The sequence below is a fragment of the Corvus moneduloides genome, chromosome 6 (genome assembly GCF_009650955.1).
Source record: "Corvus moneduloides isolate bCorMon1 chromosome 6, bCorMon1.pri, whole genome shotgun sequence".
Classification (NCBI taxonomy): Eukaryota; Metazoa; Chordata; class Aves; order Passeriformes; family Corvidae; genus Corvus; species Corvus moneduloides.
The window spans coordinates 40169796-40184997 of NC_045481.1; the positions used below are offsets into that span (position 1 = coordinate 40169796).

A 15202-nucleotide genomic window follows, 5' to 3' on the forward strand; every position below is an offset into this window, starting at 1 on the left:
ATGTTTTGGCAATCTCATTCTGTTCCTCTATATAGTGTGATTAGAAAATAGGTCAGGCACTATTGTGCTGAGAATGCAGTGGGTTTTTTCCCCTCCAATAAGTGTACTTAGTAAATAGTTAATTTATTTGACATCACTTACAGAAATGCATGTAAATTAAAAAAGGAAAAATGAATAGTTTTCCTCCAAATTGATGATTGGATATTGTTCTGAAAAGATTAGAAATAATTCAGACCACTTTTGGACAATGAAAATGTGTGAAATCACATAGGTAGTATGGGGTTCTGTTTTGTTTCTGAGAATTCTCCTGTATTGGTTGCAGCTGACACTTTGGGTAGGTATGGATGCTTCTGTGAATGCTGGTTGCAGGATCAGGATCTAAGTTAGGGGTGCAAAGCAGGAACAGTAAGTCTGTTGAATACAGGAGGACTTAATTATACCAGCAGCAGCACGTGACGCCCTGTGAGTGCTTTTGTTTATTACAGTATTTTGAAAAGTGCAGTCTGCCTGTGTTTTTAGTAGTACATATACAGATGAAATGTTGTGATTCCTAAATTAAAACATGAACTCAAAGTGTTCACATGCACAGATTTCATTAGGATATAAAAATCACATACAATTACAAAATTTCTTTGATCTTGTTTTCCTAATAGACTGCTTTTTGGAGCCTTTAACTGTGCTTGTCCTAATAATGCTCTGTTAGGTCATAGAAGAACATAGGAATTACTACATTTACAAAACTTACTATTGGGATTTCTAATCAATTTGTTATGATGCATAGAAAGCTCTCTGATTAGATCAAAGGTACAGTCAGAATGTAATAGGTTTGTTTCCTCTAAGCTCCAATACTGATTGTTTTATAAACTACAGGTAAAAGTTATGTTTCGTGCTTTAGTTTACCATCCAAATGTCTTTCATTACATTTCTTTTGTAGAAATGCTTGTGTTGTGTGATATCTCGTCTTCATTTTCACACGACTGGTCGCACATTGTGACTTCTTTCTTTTTATGGTTTACTGCTGCTTTTCATAAAAAGAACAGTGTGAGAGAAAGCGGTCTTAAAATTTATTTTCTCTATTACGTATTTAATCTGTATTAACATTGACATGGTAAGGCTTAGTTCTGGAAAAGTTGTCCCTAAATTGTCCAGCAGTATGGGTTTGTTGTGTATCTGCAGAATTCAACTCTTGCTACCTACTTCCAAATGCATATACATGCACTATATCATTCCAGCCAGCTCCCAAATAATTGCTTTTGAGATTCTTGCAGTAAATATATTCTCCCTAACTCTGGTGCTTCAGAAGTTCAAGTTCATTATATTAGGTGTCTTGAAGACTGTTAAGAACTGTATCAAAGCTCTATCAGAATGGGCTGAGTTCTGTGGCAGTGTTTATTTACTGTATTTTGTTGCAATTTTCTTCACTTTTTTTCTTCACTTACTGAATAGATTTTTGGCAATGACCATGCCTACATAAGATCCAGTCAGAAAGAGTCAGTTTTAAAATTAATGTGATCTGAGCTTTTATCTGAAAAGGCTCCCTGTCTTACTCAAATGTCAGTAGCAGTTATCTGTAGAAGTGGAAGCAAGCAGCCATGACCCTTCTAGCTTACTTTCTGAGCTTCCAGGACTTGGGTTGTTCTAAGACAGATGCAGTATAGTATCCGTGGATGGATTTTTGTAGAAAGAATATCTAAGTCTGCTTTCTTTAACATACCAAATTTTTTAAACTCGGAACATTTTAATTACAGTGAATTTCACAATCTAGTAGCACCTTCTGAAAATCCTAATATTCTACATCAACCAGGTCTCCCTAATTCCATGCTAATTTAGTTTATAAAACTTAATCACCTTCTGAGGCATGACTTCCCTCACAATGTTCTTTATTTCCCAGTATCTGGTGTTAACTGATGTGCCAACTATTTCTGATGTGTATTGTAGTTTCTTAGCTGCAAGAATTCTTCTATTGTCTTCTTTGTGAATAAAGATTTCAATGTAGGGATCAATTTAAGTTCCTTCTAGTAATTGCTAATGCATTTATTTTATTTAACTTTCCTGCTGTGGTCTTGTATTTAATGTGCTGTAATAATCAACTGTGGCATCATTTGCCGTTGTGGAATCTGTGTCAAGTCTTCCAGTTCCATTGTGCTTTTCAAAATATTTGATACAGTTTTTATGCATGTAAGAACTGGATTCTCAAAACTTCTGTAGGCTGCCAATTTAGTATCTTCCAATTAAGCTTCATCACCTCTCTGCTTGGTTTATGTGTGTCATAGGGAGCAAAAACTTGATCATTAATATTTTATAAAACAGCTGAAACTGTACTCCAAAGACTTCTTTTCTGCAACTTCTGGTGGTGTTACTGGAAGTGGTAGTGGACTTGAAGTCACCAGCTTCCCAGCATTTTCTGAAAGACCATCTAGTTTTCTTATAAAATTCTGTCTTTATACTCAGCAGTCATTTCACCACAGAGCATTCACTAGCCTTGAACAGCTTATTATCTTTTACAGATGATATTTAATACCTTGCTGTATAACCTGCCTCCTATCCTTTAGAATCCCTGTTAGTCTCCACATAAGAATGATGTTGGTATCATCTACTTACGGGACCATTTCTTTCTCAAAATTTTCTTGAGGCTCCCTTGACGTGGGAGCCTCAGAGTGTATTAAAAGTATTAAGAAATTTGTTTGGTGTACTATGTGTAGATGCAGCACTTTGAGACATGGTTTGGTGGTAGACTTGGCAATGCTGGGTTAATGGTTGGACTACATGATCTTAGAGGTCTTTTCCAAACTAAAAACTTACATGATTGTACGAGTCTACTTGTCTCTCTAGGATATTTTGGTTTTAGCAAAACCAACTTCAAAAAACAGCGTTTTACTTCTTAACTTCCTCACTTACCTACCTCAACGTAGGTAATCGTGTACAATACATCATGATGGGGTAGCCCCTGCCCTCCAGTCTTCTGCTGCCATTTGTTATAATCGTAATTTGCAATTTTTCAAGTTGGGTAGCAGACTGATTTTGTTGTTTCATTGCTGCTTTTTGATTTTGTGAATAACTTAATGGTTAGAGATGTAGATCCTTCAGATCCTGTAGATCCCTTCCTTGTGGAACTGAGCTCTAAATGCAATCCAGACTCTCCTTTAAATTACTAGGAGATTCTGCCCTGAGACTCGGTTTGCTAAAGCAGGGTTGCTTGCTTTAGAAAGAATACAAAGATTTATAACCACAGAGTTACTACCTGTGTTTGGGCCTTGGCCAGACTCTTGGGTAAAAAACAGTCACACACAGAGTGTGTGACTATAGCAGGAGGTAGCTCAGAACCATGAAGAGCTCTTTTAAATTCCAGTATGGGGAATAATGGGCATTCTTGATTTTTTTTTCTTAAATATGGTTGCTAAAATTAACCTGAGCTATTCAGAAATAAAGGAAGTTGAAGGGCGAGAAAAAGCCTACACTGAAATTAGGAGCAAGAATGTAATACTTGTTTTAAAAGAGTAGGTGGAAAAAGTCTTAACTTGCAAAGAATTGTGAGATACTACTGGGGAACAGCTAAACATAGGAGCCGCTGGCCACGATAGTCACACCCTTATTATAATGTGTTCACCACAAAGGAAAATACTGTTTTTCTCACAAATAATGAGTTTATACACAATTATTCTATGAAGTGAATGGCTTTCTATGTGGCTATGTAGGTTTGCCTAGGAAACAGTAAGAATAACACGATGTAGGTTTTTCCTACAAGTGCTTGACTTCCAAATTGATTTGAAAGATGATTTAAAATCTGACTTGGTTTTACTTATTATCAGTCTGAAATGCTTGAATGGGATTTCACTAGAATTACCTTTGAGAATATATGCAAATTTAGCTTTTAAGTCTTTTGTTACTGTACTAATATTAATATTGCTTAAATAATTATTTTATATGGAAAATGAATTTAAAATCTTATTTTTAGAATGTTTAGCCTATAAAATAAAATACTATTTTGTAAAAAGCATCAAGCTTGCTTTAATTTCTATAGGAAAAGTTACATATATCCAGGCACACAGATGAAAAATCCCGTCTTACATATAAAAGAAAACAGCTCACTCATTAAGGCTGATAGTTTCTAACACTCACGATGGCTTGACAGCAAATTTATGTATTAGTGTTATAAATAAAAATGGGAATTCTGATTAGCAGTGTAAACTTAATACTTGACATAAAAAGAGCTAAGCAGGAAGCTAACACTTTCAAAGGTGTTTTAAACTCAGTAAGTTTTAAACTCACCTGTCATTTTGCCTTAATAATGTGTCACACCAATTTTAGAGAGGAAAAGGCATTGGCAGCATTATGTGAGGTTTGGACTTGCAACTTCACAGCTCTGTTTTATTCATAGCCTTACCATTGTACAAAGTGCTTTCAGTTTTTCAGTTCCTTCAGTTTTAAATAAGTGAATAGATCTTAGATCAGTGGTACACTTGAGCCATGGTGATGGTGAAGATCACATGCAGGAAGCAATCAACTTTTGGTGGCATGGAGCTCTACTGAAGCTGTAAACCAGTGTAAATTAGACAGTGTGAACCTATATGCTAATGCAAATAAATTGCTTCCCATACTTGAATTAGCTCATTAGGTGCCTTTTTTGGTGCTTTTTAGTGTATAAAATTCTCTATCCCAAAAAAAAAAAGAAAATTGGAATGCCAAGGGAAATTTTCACAGGCTAAGGTCTGCCTATTGTGGCATAGTGGAATTAAAGTTAAAGCAGATACTTCTTTATCAAATGGCAATATTACTATTTGCAATCCCCAGTAAAATTTGTCTTGCTCTAATAAAAGTACTGCATCAAACATGGTTCAATTTAAACTAGAAAATGGTGATACAAAGCAAGTCTGATTATTTAGATAATGATCCCATTCGACATTCTTTTCCCTGATGTGGCCCACTCAAAACTGTATTCTGACATTTCTGTCTCCAAGTCTGCCATGTTTAAGAAGAAAGGCTTTTAGCTCAGTTTTGTGACTCTTTTTTTACCGTATAGCCTTCACTATGCTTTGATTTTGCAAAACCTCCTGGTTGCGAATATCACTTTAGTTTCCTTACGGCTGCCAAGTGTCATGCATTTTTGCATAACTATTACAAACTCAGCAGCTCTCTCATCTGCCTGTTTTTCATCTTGATTTATAAACATCCAGCTGAGTTGTGAACAGACTGATGTTAAGTTTCCTGGTTATTAGATTTTTGCATGTTGCTTTGATGCCAGCCAAAAGAGGAAAGATCTTACCTCTGATCTTACTTCTGATGTTTGCAACCATTAAGGAATGACATGGGGGGAAGCAAGTGGAAAAGAAAATTTAGTGGAGTGCTTCAGCAGAAACAAAAATGGAAAAGTCAAATATTACCTTAAGGTTGTCCATTGGTTTTTTTTCTCCCTCTCTGCTCCTTTCCCAAGGTATCCAGATTATTCTACCGATAGGGAGCTGCACTTTCTCCCAGGAAGTGGGGCAGCTGTACTTTGGTCCCAGATGAGCACTGAAACAGAAGGCAAACATTCTATTAAGTTCTGTTAAGAAAAGGATGTGCCATTTCTGTTTGCTAACTTTCATGTGACTTATGCAGGGCAGAAAGCCCAATTCTGTTCAGCTTCTTGATTCAATGGCTGGGTATTTTTGAAAGCATTTTAGGTGCTTCAATTAAAAGGGAATGAGCAACTGAGAATCTGTTGCTTAATGAAATCATCTGTTTCAGTGGCTGATTCCTTTATTTGTTTTGCACTTACATGTTTAGGAATGACTTTCTCCTACCTCATGAGCCAAATTTATCCAGGTGGAACTCCTAATCCCCAGATTTTATTATGTGTTTATTTGCGTGTGTAAGAAACAATTTCAATGTCACAAATTCTTTTTTTAACACATGAGTTATGTCCTTCTAACTTTCATAGTCTGTTCTTTTACTTCATTGCTTCCAAAGATTCTCCCTCTTCCTGTTTTTATTTTTTTTTTTTTGGAATGAGGTTTCTGCAAGGACTATCAGTAGATTATTAACATACTACGGTGGAGGAAGATCATGCTTGATGTTAGAGTTGAGGTTTTTTAGAGTTGAATTTTTATTATTCATTGACTGTGTTTATACTAGAATAGGGTTGTATGGAGTCAATACAGTAAGTAAACAAGAAAAAATAAACCTTTACTATCATGTGATTGTCCTGTTCATTTTCTAAGGTAATTTTTGTCTTACAAAGACATTTCATTAGTTAATATCAGACAAAGGTAACGTCTCACTTCACTGTGTTTCTGGTTAATGTATTATCTTAGTAGTTAAAAAGGACTGTAAAAGTGAAGACTGCTTTATCCATTCATATATATCATTTCCTTGGAGGAGTGCATTGTTTCTGCAATTGACTCTCTTACCTTTCTAAAAGAAGAATCACCAATAAGTTTTTGTCTGTTTGACAGAGAATCTTGTATATATTTGACAAGTAAGCTGCTCTTTTTCTTTCAAGGCACAGTTCCCTCTTTTGTTCAAAATTACATCGATTGTAAATAAAAAAAGAGAAATTACTGTATCTTTTTGGAAGCTTTCAAATGTAATATGTTACAAGAATTATGAGCACTCATTTATTACTGTATCTAATAAGGAGTGCTTATTATTTTCAGACTGTATTTGTTACTGTTGATGCACTCTTGATTCTTTTATCTAGTTTAGAAAAGTAACTACTTCTGATTAGATTCTTAACTCCTGTTAAGCTCTTTCAAGGTCAGTGTTCTATGTATATCTTTAGCTTAAAAGCCCCCAAGTGCTGTGGGTGTGGACTTCTCTGAACCACTGCTGTTGTGATAACTGAACCTGTAGGTGTTCGTATAGCATAATTTCGAGAATGTTTGGTCTCTGATACTAAAAGTACCAAAATTGGTGTTTGGATTGTTTGTTTTTTATCTCTGACCAGAAGCTATGTAGTTGAAGTAGGATTAGTGCTAGTACTTAACTCCATTGTTGTGGGCGTGTGTGTGTTTCGGGGTTTTTTTCTTCCAGTAGAAATATATTTAGTAACTACAGGGGCCAAGGACCCTGAGCTGGCCGTGATTTTTATGTGGTTCACCATAGGCGTTCTCCGTGTAATTAGCTCCTCAAAGGAAACCAAATGTTTTTTAATTGAAGAAGTGCCAAGTTTTATTAGAATAACAGTTAGGATAATTAACACTTTAAGTATTGCAGACTCAGTGTATAGAGAAGAAAGAAGAAAAAGGAAAAAAATTTACAAGGTTTTCTCTGCCCACATTGTCATTGTGAGTGTGCTGTTGCTTCTACTTGGTTGCAGTTAATTCAGTGACTTTAAGCCTTGAACTGTGCAGTGCCCTCTGATCTGCTGGAAGTTTTTCCTGTAGTGTCTAAGATCAGTCTGCTCCCTGCTCCCTGCTGCAATTTCTTTACTGGGTAGCAAGCTCCTGTAATGGAATTTCTTCACTGTCATACTGCATAGTTTCTTTAGTCTCCTGGACCTGAGCGTAGTCAGGGTATCTCCAACGAGTGCATGCACATTGTCTCTCTTTCTCTGGGAGGCCCTTCCTGACCTGATCATCTTAGAAAAGCATGAGAATGATAGTGGAGAAGCAAGTAGAATGCCTTCTGCCCCCCTAATACTGTCTGTCAAAAAGATGGAGGACTCATTTGATGAAACACTCACCATGAGCTGGCAGTGTGTGCTCATAGCCCAGAAAGCCAACCCAGTCCTGGGCTGCGCCAACAGCAGCCGGGCAAAGGAGGTGATTCTCCCCCTCTGCTCCTGTGAGATCCCACCTGGACTGCTGCTTCCAGTTCTGATGTCACCAGCATCTGAAGAAATTTGTTGTGAGAGATAAACTATATTTTTAGGTTAAGAAGTTATGAAGAGAGCTTATGTTTCTTTGGAAGACACCAGGAATTTCCTTGAAATTTTGGAGTTGTATTCTTTTGCTATGGAATACTTCTGAAGAGCTGTTCAACTTACTTTTACTTTGTTTTCTCCAAAGCTCCAGATCTATGATTTTTCCAGTGATTATTCTAGGGACTTTTAATATTTTGATTGAAAGAAAATTCTTTCCAAGGTTTCCTTAACATAGTCATGATTTTTATAAATGATAAAAAGATATACATGATAAAAGATGTGAAAGAATATACATGAATACTCTTCTATTAATTTTATTAAAATTAAGGTTAAATTTTCTATCTTTGATTTTATTTCTTTTTTTCCATTTCAAAATTTTGCCTGGTATTTTGAACAGGGACTGATGCTTAGACATGGGGAAACAATTATTTGACAAAACTGCTAAATGGCTGAACTGCTTTAATTGATTATGCAGATTTATATCTTGCATTCAACATGTATAACATCTTTCAGCTGCAAATTTGATGGTATCAGTAAATATTAATGAATCAACTTCAAACATAATTTTGAAGTTGGCAAATATTAACAAGGGAAATTGAGGCCTTGTGAGACTGACTTGTAAAATTTACTCATTAAATCAATACAGAGCCTAAAATATTCTTTAATTTAATTCTTTGGTTGCTAGATCACATTGTATCTCATCTAGATATAATGAAAGATGGTAGTTAAAAATATTTTGATTGAATGATTGATCTTTGTGGATAATCCATGATTAGCTAAGTTACAAATAGAAAATGAGGTATTTTAAAATGTAAGATTCTTTCTCACTGTTACGATAAAGAGTAAATCAAAAGGAAGTTGTTCTTACAGAATGTGAAATTAAAGGGACTTTCTTGTTTTCTTTCAAACAGTTACTAATTTCACTGACTGCTGGAATAGTGGGATTACATTTTAACCTCCAACCTCCATGATGCAGTTGTGTTTACGTCCTGCTGTCAGAGAGAGGGTAAGCTGTTCTTCGTATGTGTTATGAAGTTAAGATTTTTTAAAATGTACTGCTACTTATGTGACAGATAAAATACATTGTACGTTTACATGTCACGCATTTTAGAGTAATTTGTTTTAAACACCAAAAGCTGTAAAAGTTATTTCATGAAATCACATCATAGCTGGATTTGGAAAGTTTCTTTGGGGATCTTCTAGTCCAACACCACTGATCACAGTTGGGTTGATTGGAGTGCGTTGCTCGGGTCTTTGCCGAGCCTCCAGGGATGGAGACTTCACTGACACTTTTTACTGCACTTTCACCAGTATGACCATGTGATGTACTAAATGCAAGGAATTTAACTCAATGCAGCATGTTGTATAAAATAAGCTGTCATGGGAACTACTAATAACGAGCTATTTATTTGATCATGAAAACAAATAACTAGCAATTGTCTTGCAGTTTTTTTTCCCTAGATATTCTGAATCAATCTTTTCTCCTTTGTACTTTATCAAAAATTTTGAATCAAACATTTATATTTGTTATAACCACTCTATTTTTTTTTTTTTTTTTGAGGAATCATTTCCATTAACATCTGATTGATTGATGTGAAACTTCCTAAGTATGGGGGTTTTGGTTTTATGGGGTTTTTTTGTTTGTTTGTTTTGGCTTCATTTTTGTTTTGGTTTTTTTTTTCTTAATGGAGGATATTTGGACTTGCAGAGGATAAAAATCTAGAAATTACCTGGGTAATTTGTACCATTTTGAACATCAAGGAGATAATGTAAAGGAATATAGTAAAATAGAAAGTAATATTAGAAATTCTTTGGGGTTGAAAGTCCTAAGACCTTGTTCAGTGCTACAGAGTTGATTATTCTTGATAACAACTCAGGTATTTGTGGTAGTTACGGATCACTGATGGAGGAGGAGGCTTGTAGGAAATAATTGCATACATTCCTTAATTACTTTCCTACGTGATTCTGATTGAACTTAGGCTTGTGAGGGAAATTGCACTTACTATTCTCTCAGCCTCAGTTTTTCTGCCACACACCGCCTTAAGAGCTTTAGAAAAGCAGTAGCCACCTTGGTTTGGTGATTTGTGTCTTCACTGATCATCAGTCATTTTGGGGAATTTATTGCTGCTGCTTGTGTTGCAAATGCAGCAGCTCTTGAGCTGTTGATCAGCTCTCAGTTTGTATTCTATGTGTGCTCACCTTGTTGAATTTTTTTGTATGCATCAGTAAATATTGACTTCCTAAAAGAAGAACACATTTGGCACAAGATTGCTAATTGGTCATTCTGAATATTTGTCTGTTCATTCCTCTGCCTTCCATTCTGAGGGTGTTTTCATTCAAAATTTTTGCAAAGGTGTTTTCAGGTGTAAAATGTTACACAGTTAAATTGAAAATAGTCTCTATGTTGCTCAGGTGAGCATTTTACATCAAATACACACTATAAGCTTCAAAATGATACCAGAATCTTCCCCTACTTTCCCCTACTTTGAATGTTTTGTCTTTATTATAGTATGTATTCTGCTGAAGCTTCTAAATGAATCTTAAGATGACTTCTCAAGTTGATAATCTTGCTTTTAGACTCGAGGTTTTAATTCCTCAAGTCCTAGCAATTTACCATCTTCGTAATCTCACTAAGCCTGAAAAATCATCAAGCTTCCACACTTGGTGACAAAACCTCTTTAGCAAAATTTCAGGAAGTGCAAATCACCTTGTATCTTTGTCCAAAGCTTGTTCTGGTTGGTTAAGATTCTGTTTTCTAACCAAATGAAATGAGGGGGCCTGTAGCTTTCGCACAGTAAACGAAGTCCCTCAGTACCATCTCTTCCTGCCAGGGAGTTTTCTGTGATAAAGATCCAAAATTAGAGTGTTTGAAGGCTTCAGCATTTAATTAGTTTCCACTTGGAATGAAATTGAAAAGGGTGGTGATTTCTGTTAAGAAAATGTTTAGTTTGAGAATAATCTGCAGATTGTATCAGATGAGTAGACTGTATTTATTAATGTAAAATTATAAGGGAGTGTATGAAGAGAATATCACGCAAATTGCTCAGAGCAGTCTGTACAAGTATAAAATTAGACTTTTGCAGAAAGAAACAGTAGTAAAGAGGGAGTTGTGGATGTATGATTAAATAGTGAACAGGTCTAATGATTATGTCTACTTATGGCCCCTGATACATGTGAATAGAAGTTAAGAAGAAAAAAGAAGTAAATTTCTACAATAATTAAGTATGTATGGAATACTACGAAGTTTATGTCCTTGTTCCAGAAAAAAGAGGGAGTGGATAGTTTTTATGGGTAGAAAAAATGTAACTAAAACAGTGAGCTTGACTAAGAAATGGAATGAACTTCATTTTGGATACTTTTAGAACACAAACATTAATACATGCTCTGTGGATGGATTTCTGTTCTCTGGTTGAAAAAAACAATAGATATAATTTGTATGTTAATAAAGGTAATTAAAAAGTTATAGATGAATGAAATGCTTTCCAAATTGTTTCCAGTCACTATTTGAAAAATGTTTGCATCTAAATGGGAAAAAGTCTCTTGGGATTGATAAATATGAATGCTAGAACTAGAAATAATTACCAGTCATGGCTTGATCACAGTAGTGTGCAAAGCATGGGGACAAATTTCAAAGAAATGAGAGTTAACAAAGTAGAGGTAGATAAAAATAGGAAAATAGATAAATGCAACAGAGATTTGTCATCAACAATTTTTTGATCTGTACTATTCTGGGTTTACTTGGTAACTGTTTCAATGAGGTAAATTTCCCAATGAAACATAGTTTGGGAGAGAATGTGTATGAATTCCTTTCAGCATTTCTTGGCACATAGAAAGTTCTATATTGAGTGAGAGAAAATGTGGATGAAAAGTAGAATCATTTGTTGGAAAAGGAGATAGCTGAAGGGATGAAGTGACAGGGACTTGTGCTGCAAGGAAGAGTATTAGCCTGGAGGAGAGGCCCTATTAGTGCAGTGGATTACATCTGTTACTCATCTTGGATGTTTTCAGTAGTGACAATGTCATGAAAATATAATAGTTTATAATGAAATTTAGGTCACAAAATAGAAGAGTGTTCTGATGGGGTCAGAAAAATGTACAAGAATTTTTTACTCAGGACACCGGAGTGATAGAATGGGATAAAGCGTAATAGTACAAAGTTAAAAGGATGAAAAAGAAGAATTTCTGTATATAAGACAGGAGCTTATAAATCTGAAGAGAGATAGACGCAGAAAGATTTGAATGTATTATGTCCTTGTAAAATGGTTGCTGACTGCCAGAGTAATGTGGCCATGAAAAGAGAAATCCTGTTTTGGGATACATCACAGTAGGCAGGTCCAAGAGAGAAAAGCAGGTATTTGGCTCGTACGAGACGCCAGCAACGCCTTGTGTTACATGCAGAATTCTGATTCAATTACTGTGTAAGTCCTCATAAAGAACGCATTGCCTACGCCGTGAATAATGTTTGTAAGGTTTGCTTATTTTTATCAAACGCTACAGAGGCATTTACTTGTTACTTTTGTCCTTTGATCCTTAGTTTTATTTTAATATCCTAAAAGGATTATTTCCTTAGGCTCTAATCCTTTGTCAGAGGCTGTGCCATCACGTTATTGTTAAATAAGAACTGGGATCAGAAAGTTGGTTTTAATTTTCATTTTTATGAGAGCACAACAGGCTAACATTACTTAGAGTAGAATGCTTTCCTAAGAAGATAATTTTTGTCAGTGAAATCTTAAAAATACTAACTTCAATAAGTTTACTTGTAAGGGAAACTAATAATGTTGTGAGGGTTCAATCTAAGTTATATGTACGGTGTAACGTGCTTTTCACGTGTGTTTCACATTTAGTGATAAGTCATTGTGATAGCTCTTAGAGTGGAATGGATTTCATGTTTCATACATTGTGCAATTGTAGGGGATATACATGCCTTAAATATACTGCTGTATATGTTAACTATAGTAATGTATTTTACTTTGTGAGTAATTTTCTTCTTTTCAGCTTACATAAGGTACACTTTTTTTGAGTGAATCTAGGCCAGTAGGTGGTTCAGCCAAAAGTAGACTTGCTTAGTTTGCTTTGAATTTAATCTAAAATAACTTGAAACTATACATTGCCAAGAAAAATCATAATGCTATTCTGGGGCCATAGTTCTGTAGGAAGCAAAAATACACATGGAGAAAATACACACTGCATCACTGAATTTGCTATGGAAAGCATGTTCGAAATAGTACATTAAAAGGGACCTTATTTAAGTCATGGAAAATGTCCTTCCATTTAAAATTATATAGTATCGGGCTATTCAATTTTCTAATTCTTAAGTACCTTTTAAAGCTTTAAAATAATGGGAAGGCTTCATTGGGAGCAAGATGAGGAAAGGTAGTATGTATTTATTTTTGATTAGTCATTTTTGCTATAGCAAAATAACTTTGACATGGATGCACATTATTTCTCATCAAGATATTGGTGCTACTCTTCAGTCTCTTTTTTCACTTGCCATTTTAATCAAGTCTCTTTAGTGTTTCATGTAGTCATTTTCATTTAGTCATTCAGTGCATTCCATTACATTGAAGCAATGCTGTTTTTTAACCAAATTTTTCCTGTTAATTTGGCAACAAAACATTTTCACATTCTTACAATCAGTTGTGGCTTACATGTGTAGTATGCACAATTTGATTTCCCAACCAAGGCTTGAAGGTGATCCTTATTTTTAGGTAAATATTCTGTCTGTTCCTTGTGGAGTTCCAACTCCCCTGCTGTGAGCAAGGGTGCCACTCACTAGATCAGGTTGCTCAAAGTTCCATTCAGCCTGGCTTTGAACTCTTCCAGGGATGGGGCATCCAGTATCTCTGGATGCCCCATCCCTGGAATGTCAAATACTTTGACAAAATGTCAAATATGTTGACATTTTCTATTGCCAGAACAGTATGAAATAAAAGAATTAATGTGTAAGCCACATTACAGTACAAAGTTGGTAGTTAAGTGTTGCTAGCACTCACATATAATTAGATACACCACATTTGAGATACAGGCTTTTTAATGTTTTTTCAGAATGTTCTCCCTATTTATTCAGCTAGTTTGGCATCTTTATTTTATATTTAACTCTACTGTGACCTAACTTACGAAAAGAACAATGGCATCTTCAGAGATTGATAGAAATCAGACAAAACCTGTGAGGACTTGGTTGCATTTAGCCAAATGCTAAACTGATATTTCATAGAATTACTGATCACAGCTAAATCCCATTCCTAATGGGCCTCAAAGGTCATCTGTACACAACTCTACCCACTGATAAACTGATTTTTTTCCCATTTTTGATTTTTTCCTCATTAAGCATCTTGATTACCTCCAGTTTATTGCTATGAGACTTTTTCACCTCATGTTTCACCTTGTTTTCCAAACACTTACATGTCAAGCTGTATGAAGTCTGCCAGTGGGTGCAGAGAGGTCCCTGATCACTCTTTCCACTTTAGCCGATTGCCTAGTCTTACTGTGTGTTTCCTCTTGTCTAGTGGGGTGGGGACTCACATGATGATCTTTCTTCTTCCATGCAGCTTAGGTTTTTCGGAACATTTTGGGGACCTTGTTGAATGCCATTTGAAAATCCATACTGACTAAATCAATTACATAACGGTTAGAACTGGTTCTGTCTTGCCTGTTTGTTTACATCTTCAAAAGAACTTTAATAAATTTATAGCCACTATTTGTCTTTCTAAAAGCGATGTTAGTACTTTTTTACTTTGATTACTTTCATCCTTATGTTTGCAGATTTATTTAATCTAATTATTTCTGCCAGTTTGGCTGACATGAATATTTTTTTTTCCTGGCCTGTAATTGCAGGATTCCCTGCTGTAGCCCTTACAAATAATTCAGTTTACTGTTTTAATTTTCCTTTCCTTTGCTACAGAGTGGTTATAAGTAAGAGGTTGAACACCTCTGTTAATAATTAAACTATTGCATTCTTTAACTTCTTTAGAACTGTTGGAAGAATACCATCTGTTCCTGATGACTCGTTATATCAATTTTGTGGATTTTTGATTGTCTGATCTACTAACACTGTTGTTTGAGACAGACCAACGCTGCCTCTGGTAAAGAAGATACCTGATTTGTGAGTCTGCTTAAGCTCATGTTTTATGAAAAACAGATTGGAAAAAAAAAGTCAATATTTTGCTTGCGAAGTATTCTATAAACAATTGTGTCCCAATTGTGTCTTACTAGTCAAAAGTGGATTTTTTTGGGCCTCTTTTAAACATACACAAACTACCCCTCTTCTCAAGATAACCAGAGAAAATTTTCAGCATTTTCAGTGCTGTTGAAAACAGTAAGCATATTCAATGTTAGAATTATTGTATCTGGAGGTGTGTG

The 15202-nt window shown here is 35.2% G+C and overlaps 1 protein-coding gene across 5 annotated transcripts in view; it reads left to right on the forward strand.

The window, feature by feature from the left end:
• The window catches only part of FUT8 (fucosyltransferase 8), a 106018-nt gene that overhangs the window by 34507 nt on the left and 56309 nt on the right, over positions 1-15202 (forward strand). For 4 of the 5 annotated variants that reach the window (XM_032111140.1, XM_032111138.1, XM_032111142.1 and 1 more), the window contains exons 3-4: positions 8755-8849; positions 14814-14945. The gene's annotated coding sequence lies outside the window, so the exon portion shown is untranslated. The remainder of the gene's footprint in view (positions 1-8754; positions 8850-14813; positions 14946-15202) is intronic. The other variant, XM_032111141.1, reaches the window with a different exon arrangement.